Genomic DNA, 14085 nt, shown 5'->3' on the forward strand with positions numbered 1-14085 from the left:
ACAAAGCAGCCTAAGAGACTACTACAAGCAACTCTATGCCAATAAAATGGATAACCTGGAAGAAATGGACAAATTCTTAGAAAGGTATAACCTTCCAAGACTGAAACAGGAAGAAACAGAAAATATGAGCAGACCAATCACAAGTAATGAAATTGAAACTGTAATTTAAAATCTTCCAACAAACAAAAGTCCAGGACCAGATGGCTTCACAGGTGAACTCTATCAAACATTTAGAGAAGAGCTAACACCCATCCTTCTCAAACTCCTCCAAAAAATCTGCAGAGAAAGGAACACTCCTAAACTTATTCTACAAGGCCATCATCACCCTGATACCAAAACCAGACAAAGATACTACAAAAAAAGAAAATTACAGACCAATATCACTCATGAATATAGATGAAAAAATCCTCAACAAAATACTAGCAAACAGAATCCAACAACACATTAAAAGGATCATGCACCCTGATCGAGTGGGATTTATCTCAGGGTTTCAAGGATTCTTCAATATATGCAAATTAATCAATGTGATATACCATATTAACAAACTGAAGAATAAAAACCGTATGATCATCTCAATAGATGCAGAAAAAGCTTTTGACAAAATTCAACACTGATTTATGATAAAAGCTCCCCAGAAAGTGGACACAGAGGGAACCTACCTCAACATAATAAAGGCCATCTATGACAAACCCACAGCCAACATCATTCTCAATGGTGAAAAACTGAAAGTATTTCCTCTAAGATCAGGAAGAAGACCAGGTTGTCCACTCTCGCCATTATTATTCAACATAGTTTTGGAACTCCTAGCCATGGCAATCAGAGAAGAAAAAGAAATAAAAGGAGCATAAATTGGAAAAGAACCAAATATTAAAGACCTGTACGCTGAAAGCTATAAAACATCGGTAAAGGAAATTAAAGATGATTCAAAGAAATGGGAAGATAACTCATGGTATCTCATGCTCTTGGATTGGAACAATTAATATTGTTAAAATGGCTATGGTACCCAAAGCAATCCACAGATTTAATGTGATGCCTATCAAAATACCCATGACATTTTTCACAGAAGTAGTACAAATAATACTAAAATTTATATGGAAACACGGAAGACTCAGAATTGCCAAAGCAATCCTGAGGATAAAGAAAAAAGCTGGAGGCATAACACTTACAGATTTCAGACTATACTACCAAGCTACAGTAATCAAAAGAGCATGGCATTGGTACAAAAACATATAGACCAATGGAACAGAATAGAGAGCGCAGAAGTAAACCCATGCATGTATGGTCAATTAATCTTTGACAAACGAAGCAAGAATAGAGAAAAGACAGTCTCTTCAACAAGTGGTGTTGGAAAGGCTGGACAGCTACACGTACATTAATAAAATTAGAACATTCCCTCACACCATATATAAAAATAAATTCAAAATGGCTTAAAGACTTAAATATAAGACAGGACACCATAAAACTCCTACAAGAGAACATAGGCAAAACATTCTCTGGGGCTTCCCTGGTGGCGCAGTGGTTGGGAGTCCACCTGCCGATGCAGGGGACACGGGTTCGCGCCCTGGTCTGGGAAGATCCCACGTGCCACGGACCGGCTGGGCCCGTGAGCCATGGCCGCTGAGCCTGCGCATCCAGAGCCCGTGCTCTGCAACTGGAGAGGCCACAACAGTGAGAGGTCCACGTACCGCAAAAAAAAAAACATTCTCTGACACAAATCGTATCAATATTTTCTTAAATCAGTCTCCCATGCAAAGGAAATAAAAGCAAAAATAAACAAATGAAACCTAACCAAACTTAATGAAACCATCAACAAAATAAAAAGAAAATCTACAGAATGGGAGAAAATATTTGTAAATGATGTGACCTACAAAGGGTTAATATCCAAAATATACAAACAGCTTATACAACTCAGTTTCAAAAAAGACAAACAACCCAATCAAAAAACAGTTAAAAGTCCTAAATGGACATTTCTCCAAAGAAGACATACAGATTGCCAAAAGGCATGTAAAAAGATGCTCAACAACACTATTAGAGAAATATGAATCAAAACCACAATGAGGTATCACTTCACACTGGTCAAAATGGCCATCATCAAAGTTTACAAATAATAAATGCTGGAGAGGGTGTGAAGAAAAGGGAACTCTCCTACACTGTTGGTGGGAATGTACATTGATGCAGCCACTACGGAAAACAGTATGGAGGTTCCTTAAAAAACTAAAAATAGAGCTACCATATGACTCAGCAATCCCACTCCTGGGCATGTATCTGGAAAAGACCAAAACTCTAATTTGAAAAGATACATGCACCCCAATGTTCATAACAACAGTATTTACAATAGACAAGATGTGAAAACAACCCAAGTGTCTATCAACAGATGATTGCTTTAAGAAGATGTTTTATATATATACAGTGGAATATTACTCAACCATAAAAAGTATAAAATATTGCCATTTGCAGCAACAAGGAAGTAACTAGAGAATATCATCGTAAGTGAAGTCAGATAAAGACAAATATACTATATCACTTGTATGTGGAATCTAAGAAATAATAGAAATGAATCTATACACCAAATAGAAACAGACTCACAAGACACAGAAAACAAACTTATGCTTACCAAAAGGGAAAGGGAGGGGGAGGGATAAATTAGGTTTATGAGACTGACAGATATAAACTAGTATACATAAAATAGATAAACAACAAAGATTTACTGTATGGCACAAGGAACTATATTCAATATCTTGTAATAACCTATAATGGAAAATAATCTGAAAAAATATATTAAAAAACAGTGTTTTTACTGCATCTACTAGGTTATTTTGTAATTGATTTAGATCATTGTTTCCCAATTTGCTTGGAGTTAAGTATCCCTTGTGGAACTTATTTGTATATAGATCACTAAACCTCATTGTTGGATATTTTCATTCAGTAATTCTGGGTTGGGTCTGATTTTCTTTTTGTTTCTTTTTTTTTTTTTTTTTTGTCATTTTGAAATAAGCCTGCAGGTGATTCTTTTCTCCAAAAAAGTTTGGAAAACATTGGTATAGTGTATTATAAATATAATCATATTGATTATAATCATTAGTAATACTTATAAAGATTAAAACCATTCACTGGTTTTATATACAAAAACATGGATTTTAAATTAATGCTGTATTGAATATTTCAGAGTGTTCACATATAATTCAGTGGGCTTTAGAGGCAAGGCCTTTGAAGATACAAAAGTCCTCATCTGATTCTGTCACTGATCGTGTAACCTTACCAGCCACTGCTCTTCTCTTAGACTCTTTTCCTTGATCCATTAACAAAACAGATAGTAATACTTTTGTATATATTTCACTGAATCTTTAGAGGATAAAATGAAATAATATGGTTATAAATGTGTAATGGGATAAAGCTTTATATAAATTTAAGACTGTTATTATGTACTCTCAGTAACACTTCCAGATATTAGGTAAGTCATAATGACTTAAGTAAAATCAGAGTTTTCTAATTTCTTTTTGGTGATTACTAATATTTGACATTGTAATCTTATACACATCCTTTTCTTAAGAAAGATTATAGACTAACTGGTACCAATAATGCTGATATTATTAAACACATTTTACCCTGCTTTGGAACAGGCTGAAATACATACAACTATTTGTAATATGTCTGTCAGTCAAACTGAGGTGTGAAGTGTAATCAGGTCTAAGTCTTTTGTGTTGATGAAGCCAATCTAAGAATCAAGTGCACTTGACACTCAACAATGCCAAATCTAGCTATTACATATGTTGAGCAAGTAAACAGGTTAAGGTCTTCTGTGTGCATTAATAAATAATCAGCTCTGCAATTTTATTACAATATTCTCAGTGGAAAAAAACAACCAACACCACCCAGTTGTTTTCTATGACTTATTTACCTTTAAAATTTTTCTTTGTGCATATCCACTTTCCTTGTTCATTTTAAGCATCATAGAATAAAATGTTGTACTTTTTAGTCAATCTTTTTTTTTTTAATTTTCTCAAATTTTCATGGAAGAGTAGTCGTTCGTATTTCTAGCTATGTTGACAGTATCCTGCCGCATCGAGGCTTTTGATTAGTGACTCACGACAATAATCAATGGTATAATACTAACTAGATTTTTCTAATTCATTCTAAAATAAGAATGAATGGAATATGCCCATAACCTCACAATCACTGAGGTATCTTATTGAGACATGCACTTTGGATATACAGTTTTAGGCAACTTGTTGTAAACTGCAATACTCCACCTTGATTTCAATTGTATTAAAATGCTAGACTGGCAATTACATCACAAAGATAAGGCACAGACTATGAATTATTCTAGGGGCTTATAAAGTAAGAAGATGTTCCTGTCTTGGAAGACTTTTTAATCTAAAAATAAAGCAAAACAAAAACTGTGGGTTTTTTTTGTTATCCATTAAACCTATATTTAACATCTTTATTCTGAATTCTTCAAATAGTGGACACAAAGAAGTGATAATTACCCAAATATGAGAGATAAATAGAAGGAGTGATGTTATTTGGAAGAAAGCAAATGGTCTGGAAAGTCAGAGCCAGATGGATTCATCCATGAATCTGGTACCTACCAACTCTGGCTTTTTTTTTTTTTTTTTTTTTCTTTTGCGGTACGTGGGCCTCTCACTGTTGTGGCCTCTCCCGTTGCGGAGCACAGGCTCCGGACGCGCAGGCTCAGCGGCCATGGCTCACGGGCCCAGCCGCTCCACGGCATGTGGGATCCTCCCGGACCGGGACACGAACCCGTGTCCCCTGCATCGGCAGGCGGACTCTCAGCCACTGTGCCACCAGGGAAGTCCCCAACTCTGGCTTTTGATTAAATCATTTAAATTCTTTGAACCTCAGTTTCATCCACGGCTACATCCTAAAATATTACACAAGAGAAAAAAAATTCACGGATACCCTTAAATATAAGATAATATAATCCTAGAAGGAAATTTGTGCACATTTTGAATTCTTGGGGCAGAGGTAGGAAAAAGAAAAATAACTGTCTTCCATTTATAGTAGACAGGCAAGAGATGAAGAGTAGCTATTTAGCAGAGAGTTATTTCAGTAAACCAGAGCTTGGGTAGTTGCCAAATACTATCATAAGTTTAAAAAGATTCAAAGCTTTCTCCTGTCAGCCAATCCTGGTAAATTGTCTGTACAAATTAGAGCTGCGCTATCATCGGTCTCAAGCATCTCTCAAGAATCCAAACAATTTTCTCCCCACTGTTTGGCTATGTTTGACTTACATTTCAAACAGAAGCAAAACATGCTTTTATAAATTATAAATTAGAAGTTTACAATATAATTACCGGGAGAGGTAATTTTGTGCAAATAAATGAAGATCGCGCAAAGAGGACAAGCAGAAACTATTCATTACAGTTTTTGCTGTAGCAAGGGAGTCGGACACCAAAGCTTGCATTGGACAGAGACTCAAAGCTAGGTACGAAAGACTCAAAGGTAGTAAGAAAGCTTTATAGTGTAAAAAGGGGAAGCCTTTAATGCTCTAAGTGGAGGCTGCTGGCATGAGGAAACTAGAGTCAGGCTAAGAGAAGTGAGCTATCCTCTGTGATTGGTGGGGAGACAGTGGGCTTTCTCTGGTTGACCCTAAGTTATACAAAGGGAATGGGGGCAAAAATTAGGGAAGCTGACAGTTACTGATGAGGTCCTAATCATTCCTGGATGACTGCTGTGGTGACTGTGGTTTGACTTCCCAGGCTGGTTGCTACAGAGGTTGTGGGTCAGAGTTCTATTTTCGGGTATGAACTGGTTATTGTCCATTTGTATATTCAGTCTCCCAATACACAGGGACACGTTGCCAAAGTAAAATCTGCCGATTATTCAGCTAGTATAACTTCCTGATAGTAGCTTCTGATTCAGACTGATTAACTGGCATGATTAATTGAAGTATCAAAAGTGAAAAGTAAGAAAGGGAGGGCTTCCCTGGTGGCACAGTGGTTGAGAGTCCGCCTGCCAATGCAGGGGCCGCGGGTTCGTGCCCCAGTCCGGGAGGATCCCACATGTCGCGGAACGGCTGGGCCCGTGAGCCATGGCCGCTGAGCCTGTGCGTCCAGAGCCTGTGCTCCGCAACGGGAGAGGCCACAACAGTGAGAGGCCCGCGTACCACTAAAAAAAACATTTAAAATAAATAAAAAAAGAAAGGGAAAATGAGCAATGAAAGTTGGAGGAGGAGATGCCAGCTGAGGCAGTAAAGAAGAGCTGGCAAATCAATGGCAGCGAGTAGTAATGAACTTGTGCGTAAAGGAACTGTTACAACTCAAGCTTAGTGACCACCATAGTACTAGCACATACCTTCCATCAGCACATACTTATTGATTTTTTTGTGTGCTTTGTACATTGGAGGCAATTAAAATCAATGTCTATAATACATAGATATAATCATAGATAGATGTTTGAAGATGAATGTGAATAAAATAAAATTACTCAGGCTTTTGCAAATTTGCAACATTATAATACTTTCTAACTATCGCTTCCAGGCCATAAGATTATGCTAAACCTCTGCGGCGGGGTTGGGTTTTCCATGCAGTATGAGGGATATTCCTGGTCTCAATCATCCTTGAGAGAGGTTAAACCAAAGAAAGACCATGAGAACCTGGGAAACAGAAATTTAGATACATTTCTGGAAAATATCCTCTCTCTTTGTGGGCAGGAGCTGTGGAAGGTCATACTTTGAATTGTGGAAGGCGGTAAGTGGTTCTAATGCTGGGGAATAGAGGGAAGGCAGGAAGGACACAGCTGAGGACCTAGGCAAGGAGCCAGTTTAGCAGGGGAGAGTAGAATAGCTCTGTTATTGCTTGAGTTACATTCCCCTTTCACTATTACTTAAATTTTAGTGAAGCCCTGTTATATATATATATTGTTTGCTATCAGTTGTTTGTGTCCACACTTTGGACATGGAGAAAAGGGAAAGGGTTGGCAGGAACTTCACAGGAGAAAACAGTGTTCACTCACACAGGGCCAGGGTCATGGGTCAGAGTGGAAAGGAATGAAAGTCACCTGCAAAGTGACTGTGTCACCTGCAATCTCACTAAGAAATAACTGGTGACACTAGGAAGAAAATGAACACAAAAAATGGGACAATGGAGCATAAGCCGTTAATAGTCTACTTCAGTGACTATTAGAAAAGGCAGCTCTGGACAGAGTCTTTGATAACGGTGTATAGGGTTGCAGTGTGGGCAAGTGGTTCAGTGCTCTTAAAAAGCGGCCAGGCACTTTAAATTCAGAGAATATTTATGGAAAGGCATGAAAAGAGAGTAGAGAAAAAATAGCACCTCTGGACTGCAAAACTGTGTGTAATTAAAATAAGACTTATTTTGGTTGAAACGATATGTAGAGCAAATACATGGTAGGAAATATGCTTCAGTTTCCTTGTTTTCTTGTTGAAATCACCAGAGGACAATGTTGAGCTGCAATAACATACTTCTAAAACGACTAGTCGTCTATTAATTGAAATTCCAACGTTTAAACCAGATTTATTTACATTTCTATCATTTTTAATCAATTATAAATGTCATGCATGTGATTATATATAAGTATTAAGAATCTATTGAAAAAAAATCAGATGCATCCCCACACTTCTTTGTTCTTTTCTTCATCCAAATGAAAACAGAGAAAAGAAAATTATTGTTATTTTTTTTAACAGTTGCAAATCCTTCTCTCCCACAAGTCTTTCAAAATTTTGCAAAAACATTGGGGAATACTTATTGCATGCCATATATCTCAACATCTGAGATATGGCATACATTTGAAAAAATAAATGCTTGTGAGCTCCCATTCAATTTGAAAAGATGAGTTATTCATGCTAAATAATCTTTAAGAAAATCAATTTTCAATCTGAAGACTTCTGAAAAAAGTAATAAATTACCCATTTTCCTTGAAGTGGACTCACTAAGCTATTCATTCATAACTCCTCTCTTTGCAACTGGAATGAACATGAAATTTGAGGTTAAATACAAAGAAGGAAACAAACTAGCCATAATGGGTAAACCATTGACAATCGTGGGATCTCCAGTCCCCCAGCGGCAATAAGTAATGAATATCTACCTCGGTAGTATCAAAGTTAAGTTCATGTATAATAAATTCTTCAGAAACTGTGAAACCCTATGGAAATAATAGTTCGCATTGTATTGACAAGTTGGCATAATCATTAATGTTCAGTCTAGTAATCAGTATGCTAATGCCTACTAAATGCTGTTTTCTCAGTTAGATTTTCTTTATAAAGAAAACGGCACTGAAATGGTATGAGTCTTGGGAATTCCATGGCAGTCCAGTGGTTAAGACTCCAAGCTTTCACTGCCAAGGGCCTGGGTTTGATCCCTGGTCAGGGAACTAAGATCCCACAAGCTGTGGGGCATGGCCAAAAGAAAAAAAAAGTATGACTCTTTAGGAACATAAAATAAAGGGGAAAATAAATCTCTTTTATTCAACAAGCATTTGCTCTGCCAGGTATTCTGGGTTCTGGAGAAATAAAGGAGATTTTCTTCAAGCAATTCAGAATTAAGCAAGAAATCAGGAAGACAAGCAACTAAAATGTAGAGTGGCAAATGCAGCGATAGAGAGAGGCAAGTACAAAATCCAGAGATAATGCCGAGAAGGAAGTAATTAATCCTGCTTGGAGGTTGAGGCTGAGTTAGAGTTTGTTGCAGAAAAGTGAACATTTAGATTGGATCCTGTTGGAATTCTTCAGACAGATAAGAAAATGAGAGTTTAAGGCATAAAATGATATGTACACATACATGGGTGAATGAGACAGTGTTATATGCTCATGGCATTTCAAGCATTGTTGCAATATATGAAGAACAGAGAAAGTGATACGAAATGCAGCTGATAAAGTAGTCCAGGACTAGCACATGACAGTTCAGCCATGATAAAATATTTGGCCATTTTGCTGAAATGGATGGGGATCTAAGACAGAACTATTTCTTCCTCATGTCCGGTCTGTCACAAGAGAATATAAGGGAAGATGCAGCTTTGTGATCTTAAAAATTCATGCACGCTTAAATAAATGACAAGGACTGTAGGAAACAGAAAATATAAGGATGCTTGACAAATGACTGGATGAAACATATGCACACAGTCCACATGCAAACAGATCCCTAGAGATAATGAGCAAGCTAATTGCTGGCTCCAGAATCCTACACAGCACAGGATGTACAATTAAATTACTGCTTAAAGATCGCGATGTATAATTCTTCATTACAAAATTAAGAGTAAATCAGTGAGAAGGAAAATAGCTCCAATATTCTTGGCACTCTTCACATAAAACTTTACATCTGGATGTTTCTTACTCATTTTAACACAGTGTACTTTGTGCTTGGACTTTGAATAAGGTCAACGTAGGACATTTTAGAGAATTCTGTTTCTTTCTTCTTTAGGGAAAAATGAAAACGTTAAGTAGGCTGCAAACATTTTGTGAAAGTGTGCCTTGTGATGTAAGTACTATACTTGAAACTCATTTCAAGGGGCACATATAATTGATTGGTATCCACCTTCCCCCCAAGAAGAAGATAAAAAGCTGTAAGGTAAAATAAGAATGTGACTCTGAACCAAATCTAGATTCTGACCCCATCTTTGCCGATAACATACTTGATAATCTTAAATCTTCAACTCTCCGAGCAACAAAGATTAAATCAAATATTCCCTATACAGAGCTTAGCACAATGCCTAGCACATAGTAAGCGCTCACTAGACAATAGCTGCTGCTATCAGTTTCCTCAGTCATATGCTGTAAGGTTTAGACTGCCTATCTAAGGTCCCTTCTGGCTCTAATACGTGATTTTTAACACTCAAAGTGAAATATTTACTGATTTTAGGTCATTTATTCCTTTTTAGTCTTCGATGGTTATTCTTATCCTTCTGACCTTAATTATAGAACACTGTTGATATGGTGTCATCATTTTTATCGTCCTGAAACACAATCTTTCCCTTACCCAGGGATAAGGACTGTCTAACTAGTGGCATAAGGATCACCTTGGGAGGATGTAAAATGTCTAAGTTCGTGAGCCTCACCCACAAAAATTGTGGTTCGGTAGATTTGGGGTTTCGTCCAGATGATTCTGACCATCTGGCCTGAAGAACACAGTTCAAGAAACACTATACTAAACAACTAACATTGATAGTGTAACGCTGTATTCAAGAAAAGCAATTTTGGAGCTGCTATAAAGATGGGATGTTGTTGTTATCATTGGTTTTTTTTAATACATCTTTATTGGAATATAATTGCTTTACAATGCTGTGTTAGTTTCTGTTGTACAACAAAGTGAATCAGCCATATGCATACATATATATATCCCTGTATCCCCTCCCTCTTGAGCCTCCCTCCCACCCTCCCTATGTCACCCCTCTAGGTCATCGCAAAGCACCGAGCTGATCTCCCTGTGCTATGCTGCTGCTTCCCACTAGCTAGCTATTTTACATCTGGTAGTGTATATATGTCGATACTACTCTCACTTAAGTAACCCATATAACTTTTTTTTCCCTAACAGAATAAGCACAAAATCAAACTTCAAGCCTAATTCTTGTATAAAATAAGACTATGGCCTTGCAAGTGCTTGTAACATTATTCATCCTAGTGTAACTAGACTTACTGAATGCACTGCAGGACCTAGTAAAGGACTGCAGATTCCTGCAGTTACAGCACTTTCTACCAAACCACTACGGCTATACTCTGTTGCATTATTTGCAGAGGTAGGGAAGTGTAGCCAGAGAACTGCGTGGATTTTGTATGTGTTTTGCAGCTGGAAAGCTGCTTAAAAAACAAAAACAAAGAAACCAAAAAAAAACCCTCTTCAAGTATCATTTCAGTGCTCTAGCCATGCTAATCTTAATTACTTCTTATGGGGCATGCACAGAATTTCAGGTTTTATCAGGACTATTCTTTTTTTACAAAAAACACAGAGAATACAAATGATCAGAAAACAATAAGTAATTATAATTTATGGGACATGCTGTTTCTGGGCAATTTCAGGTTATCGTCATATAAAGGTTCACTATAAAAGTCTCCGGAAGTCTCTTGACTAAAAAATAAGAGGATATCAGAGAATATATACCTAAAGTGCAAGGCCAAAGTATTGAGAGGATCAATGGGAAATGCTTACTTGAGATTTTAAAAGGAGTTTTAAAGCTTAAAAAGAGAGTAACAAAATAAATCGTGTAGGAAAGGTTATCTGCTTAAAATATCACACTACTTCTATTTTGTCATTCTACGGGGATTTGAGCTGAAGTATGATAGCTATCAGTTAGAAATAAAACACTATTATGTTAGAAGACTAATTTCTAAAGTCACAAATTAAGCAAAGAAAAAATTCCTATATCCAGTTTCTTCAAAACTCCTTGTACAGCAGAAGAGGCAAAATTCTAGGCTATCACAGCCTAGGTAAGATTTTGAGTGGATAGACCTTTCTGTGACTTGGCTTCAGGAAATTGATTGTAACTCATGACTGAACACTTACATTTGGCTGGTAAATCAGAATTTAATCTGTGGGATTGTGGAGCCAGAGTGTAAGAAGGGCTCTGTCTTCTGAGACAGCAAGTGAGTGTGTAGAGCTGGTAGTTGAATGGGACACAGAAAGCAATACATCAAAGAGGAACATTAATACTACCCCAAAACCTAGTGATCTAAAAACAGTTGTTAAAGCTAGGAGTTTGAGAGCTAGAGACATGAACATAAGGTAAGGGGTCTAATTTAAGTGAGAGTGATCTTAGATGTTTATACACCATCAGCAACATGGCACGTGGATGATGTCATCCCTGGGTAACAGGCCGGTGGGGATGCGGGTAATGTCTGGAGAGGTCATTAGGGCAGAGAAAGATAAAGCCAGGTGGCTTAGCCATCATTTACCACTAAGCAAAAAAGCAAAATTTGAGGTCATTTCCTAATTTTATAGGTATAATATAAACTTCCCAGATACTTAAATTGGTCTGCTGGAATGAGAAGGAATCTAGACAACATTTTTCAAGTCAACTAAACAGTAGAACATCAGAATTATTTTTCTTTTTTTTTCACTGTTTTATAGACTGGATATTTCCATCTATAGGTATATCTTCAAGTTCACTGAATTTTTTTTAATTGAAGAGTAGTTGATTTACAATATTATATTAGTTTCAGGTGTATGACATAGTGATTCAATATTTTTGTAGGTTATATTCCATTTAAATTTATAACAAAATAATGGCTATATTTCCCTGCGCTGTACAATATATCCTTGTTGCTTATCTATTTTATACACAGTAGTTTGTATTTCCTAATCCCCCCTATTTTGCACCCTCCTTCCTCTCCCCACTGGTTACCAATCATTTGTTCTTTATATCTGAGTTCATTGGATCTTTTGTTCTATCATCTCTCTTCTGATATTACCCATCCTATGGATTTTTTTAAGTACTTTTTTTTAGAGCAGTTTTAGACTGAGAGGAGGGTACAGTGATTTCCCATATATTGCCTGGTCTCACACATGTATAGCTTTCCCCATTATCAACATCGCTCACGAAAGTGGTATATTTGTTACAATTGATGAGCCTACATTGACACATCATAGTTACCCAAGGTCCACAGTTTACATTAGGGTTCACTCTTGGTGTTGTATATCCTATGGTTTGGACAAATGTACAATGACATGTAGTCATCATTATAGTATCGTACAGAGTATTTTCACTGCCCTAAAAATCCTGTGCTCCACCCCAACCCCTGGCAACCGCTAATCCTTTTATTGTCTCCATAATTTTGCTTTTTCCAGAACATATAGTTGGAATCAAGCAGTGTGTAGATTGGTTTCTTTCATTTAGTGATATTCATTTTAGGTTCCTCCATATCTTGTCATAGCTGGTAGCTCATTTCTTTTTAGCACTGAATAATATTATATTGTCTGGTTGTACCACACACAGTTTATTTATCCATTCATCTACTGAAGGACCATCCTATGAATTTTTATTTTGGTCCTTGAGATTTTTGGTTCTAAAATTTCTATTTCATCCTTTTATCTTCTATTTCTTTGATGAGATTTTTTATTTATCCATTGGTTCAACAGGTATTCACAATTGCTTGCTGAAGCATTTTTATAATACTTGCTTTAAGTCTTTGTCAGAAAATTCCAATATCTATGCCACCTTGGTGTTAGAGTCTATTAATTGGCTTTTCTCATAAAGTTAAGGTTTTCCTTTTGTTTTTTTTTTTTTTTTTGTTTGCTTGTAAAATAACTTTGAATTGTCCCTGGAAATTTTAAATACCAAGTTAGGAGAACCTGGGTCTTGTTTACATCCAATGGAGAACAGCTGGTAGTTGGTTCATTCAGTTCTCAATGCCTTTGATATGCAGAATAGGATCAGATTCATGCATGAGGAGGTTGGGGATGCTCAGGAGTTAAAAAGAAAACTTTATGGAGTTGCTTTATTGAGCTTCATCCTCTCCATGATTTTCCCAGTACTTTCAAGTTCCCTGAAGATCTCTTTTGGTTCACTGGTTAAAAAAAAATCTCGGGTTTTAGTTACCCAACTCTGCTATGAACTTCCACAACTGTGCCAGTGTCTGGGGTCAAGCAGTAGGGAGACACTGAGAGAAAAAAGCAATGGGGTTCACACAACACTTTTGTAATCAGACCTTCCGTGAACACAGAGAAAGGTTCCTTTTCCTCAGCATTTTCCCACTGTCTGTCATCACCACCATGGGATTGCTTGAGGGCTGGGGCATGATAGAACAGACAAAAGGAAGAAAAGAGGCGATTTTCACACTTTCTTTGAGAATTAGGTGTTCCCTTTCCTGTTTTTCAAGCCAGAACTAAAGGGATTCTTTGTGTGTGTGTGGTACGTGGGCCTCTCACTGCTGCGGCCTCTCCCGTTGCGGAGCACAGGCTCTGGACGCGCAGGCTCAGCGGCCATGGCTCACGAGCCCAGCCACTCCGCGGCACGTGGGATCTTCCCGAACCGGGGCACGAACCCGTGTCCCCTGCATTGGCAGGCGGACTCTCAACCACTGCGCCGCCAGGGAAGCCCTAAAGGGATTCTTACGTCATAGAATTTGAACTTCAGGTTTTTTTCTTCTGTTTTCTATGATTTACTTTGTAGAGTTCA

The sequence above is a fragment of the Phocoena phocoena genome, chromosome 14 (assembly GCF_963924675.1).
Source record: "Phocoena phocoena chromosome 14, mPhoPho1.1, whole genome shotgun sequence".
In the NCBI taxonomy this organism is placed as follows: Eukaryota; Metazoa; Chordata; class Mammalia; order Artiodactyla; family Phocoenidae; genus Phocoena; species Phocoena phocoena.